Source organism: Sinocyclocheilus anshuiensis, unplaced genomic scaffold, assembly GCF_001515605.1.
Source record: "Sinocyclocheilus anshuiensis isolate Anshui unplaced genomic scaffold, SAMN03320099.WGS_v1.1 scaffold477, whole genome shotgun sequence".
Taxonomy (NCBI): Eukaryota; Metazoa; Chordata; class Actinopteri; order Cypriniformes; family Cyprinidae; genus Sinocyclocheilus; species Sinocyclocheilus anshuiensis.
In genome coordinates, this window is record NW_015536549.1 from 2,316,677 (window position 1) to 2,320,421 (window position 3,745).

A 3,745-nucleotide genomic window follows, 5' to 3' on the forward strand; every position below is an offset into this window, starting at 1 on the left:
ATTTATAAATGTATAAATCTTATTATTTAGACACATGATAATAGTTGCTCAGTGTGTTAATAAATGCTTTATTAACACATATTCCTGCTTTAATTCATGATTAAGTCAGGTAGTTATAAAACATTTAGTAGTTGCCAGCCATCTATTTTTGTGAGCTCATCTAAAGTGAGGACTATTTATACCTTGTAAAGCATTTACAAAGGAGATTTAAAGGATCATTTATCTTCCAAACAGAAAAGTTAAACACAACACAGAGGGATACAGAACACAGAAATATATGTTTTCAAGATGCAAAAAATGAAACTACAGCTGTACACTTGATAAAAAATGAAAAATAAACCTCTGCAATTTCATAGAAAAAAAATTAAAGTGTACAGTTGTACAGTTTCATTTTATTGCATCTTGAAATAAATATGTCTGAGTTCTGTATCCCTCTGTGTTGTGTTTGTTTATTTATTTATTTATTTATTTTTTTTTGTTTGTTAGGAAGATAACTGAGCCTTTAATCTCCTTTGTAATAGATGTGCTTATAAATCAAGAGCAAGGTATTTATAGCTGTATTTATAAACTGCTTACTAATGACTATTAATGTTGGGACAAGGCTTTATAAAGGATGAACTGACTATTTACTAATGCTTACCTAATGATTCATAGAGTGCAGTTATTATAAAGTGTTACCAATTTTAGATATTTACATTTACAGTTTATATTATATGTATTAATTTTATATTTGTTTGTAATATATGTATATACTACTATATATGTGTATAGTAGAAAGTAGAAGCAAAATATTTGTATCAAAACCAGTACTAACAGCAGTCAAGTACAGAAAATGAGTTTTGAACTCTCCATCAGACATTTCATAAGTCTGTATTGATCTGTCAGTTTCCTTTTTTATATATTGAGTATGCCTGACTAAACAGTACAATTCACATGAAATTGACATTTTTTTATCTTCACAAACAGAAAATACTCCTTTTCACATTCAGCTGCAAGCCATTTACTTGCTTTTGTACAAATTATATAATCATTAATATATATAGCCATCTGATATACAGAGAGAGAGAGAAAACAAACTGAGTAATCAGATAAAAATCACCAATTGAACACTTTACACTGTTGATGAAATCTGATAATACAGTATATTGCAATATTTATGTTATTGCTATGAAATAATGTGATATACTATATTTAAATTCGTATATACTATACAGTATATATACTGTATATATAGTGAGGAAGGAACAACCAAGGAAAACAAATACAGGTATCTAAATAAAAAGCGCATTAAAATCATTGTGATAATCATGATGTGGTAACACTTTAGTATAGGGACCAATTCTCACTATTAACTAGCTGCTTATTAGCATGCCTATTAACATATTGGCTGCTTATTAGTACTTATAAAGCACATATTCTGCATGCCCATATTCTACATCCTACCCAATACCTAAACTTAACAACCAGCTACTAACTATTAATAAGCAGCAAATTAGGAGTTTGAGGCAAAAGTCGTAGTTAATTGTTTGTTGATAGCGAGAATTGGACCTTATAATAAGGTATGACCCATGATGTTGTTCAAATTTAAATCGCCAGCAAATTCATAACATACTGGATATACATACAAAGTACAGTATATTCAGTATATATCAACCAGATAGTTTATAGTTTTCTAGTTTCAAATACATAAGTCTAAGCCCTGGAACCCATGTAACAATTTATTCAGCAGCTTTTAAGAGGAAATAGCAATTTGCCCTTGACTTTTCCAACTTGCATTGTGTTCTAATTTCCCCATAACATCCTCCCTCAGACCATTTAATCTGTGGGGAGAGAAAGGTCAGTACTGCAGTGTGATTATTGTGGAAATGCTTATGGCATAACAAAGCATAAGTATGACGTTGTACAGAAAGAACGTCAATGAAGCATTTCACCAGGGAGCACCAGAGATGCAAGGAGCAGTTGTAAGCCTTTGTTTTGAGATTTACATTCAGTGACACGCTTCTGTGGATGCTTCCTTTTATCTTCTCTCGTCCTTCCTCACTGATGCTGCCATGCAACTCAGCCATTTCTTCTGAATCGCAAACATGTGAGATTTACAACACCTGCAACAGTTAGGATATTTGTAATCTATATATTCTGCTTTTATTTGAACTTTATCTCAAAGCCAGATTCCCATACAGAGATTACAACAAATTACAAAGGATTTTCAGTGGAAAATCACAGTTTACAGTGCAAGTTAATGCAGTTTTCTGTTCCTACCATCAGAACATTTGGCATCACCAGTAGAGGTGAAACAGCTCTGGCAAAAGACTACATGAGGGAATATATGTGCAAGGCTCACATTCAAATATTTATAATTTAGTACAGTCCACACTACATCTTTCATTCTCACCTAGTGGTGCCAAACCTTCTGTTACGCATAGCTTTGAATCAAAGATAGCGTGTTGTCTATGCTAATGACTTGTTTGTGCTTTTCTATACTAAAATCATATAATAATCAGTGTTTAATTTAGCTGACCAAAAATCGAACAAAAGGGTGAAAGTGAAAGTCTGATTCGTAGTTTGATTATACTCTCAAGTTCTTGAAGAAAACAGTTTGGAAGTTCATCCTTGAAGTAGATGAGTCAAAATCATAGTTAACATTTCAGTTAACCCATTTTCAAGTTTTGCGTCATTCTCGATTCAAAACAAAGTCGTGCTGGACTTATCAAATTACACCATGCCTTTCCTGTTTAAAAAACAAAAAACAAGCTGCTCTTGCCAGTAGTTTGAATTGTTGGCGAGATGACAGATAATACATTGTAGCTGGATGTCACAACAGGTTTTGCAAATGTATGGGTTTATTACATTTATTACATCCAAAACAAATGCATCAGATATATAATTAAAAGTTTGGATGTTTGTCAAAGCAATCTGTATTTGCACACTCAAATTAACTCTTTGTAATCAGTGGTTTTGCTTGTAGCTGATGGTATGGGGTGGCGGGGGGGGGGCGGGCATTCTCGTTCTAGATCTTTTGATTGACAAAGCTGTGCAGAGTCATCAGTATTTTTGTTCTGTTTTGGTGACATTTTGGCAGAAACTAGCATATTGATGCTTGCCTAAAAGCTAACAAATGGTCTAAAATCAACAAATGTTGATTTCATATCGTCTTGAATATAGAATGTACAGTGAAAGGCACAGCCAATCAGAATTTAGAGATAAAATATATGGTTTATTTAAAAAAAATGTTATACATAGTTTTGTTGCTAGGAAAAACTATTAAAAGCAAATGCACAGACAATTTGATATTCATTTTGATATATTTATGATGAATTATTAATAAATAGATATACAAGCCTTTACTAAACGTCTTTGAGCTGCAGAGTCTTGCACTAAAGCATGTGCTGATGATGTCACTATGCTCTCATACTGTCACTGATGTGACATTATTCAGCACTGTGTCCATCTAATCCAGTGGTTCCCAAACTTTTTGCAGCGTGCACCCCTTTCTAGTGTTTGACACATGTCAAGCACCCCCACCACCGTACTCCGGTTAAACACCACATTTTTTACTGCAATACAAGTATAAATACAAGTATTCACTGTATACAGGGCTTGACATTAAAGGGTTAGTTCACCCGAAAATGAAAATTAGGCTGTTTTTTACTCACCCCCGATGCATCCTAGGTGTATATGACTTTCTTCTTTCAGACGAATCCAGTCGGAGTTATATTAAAAATTGTCTTTGATCTTTCAAGCTCTA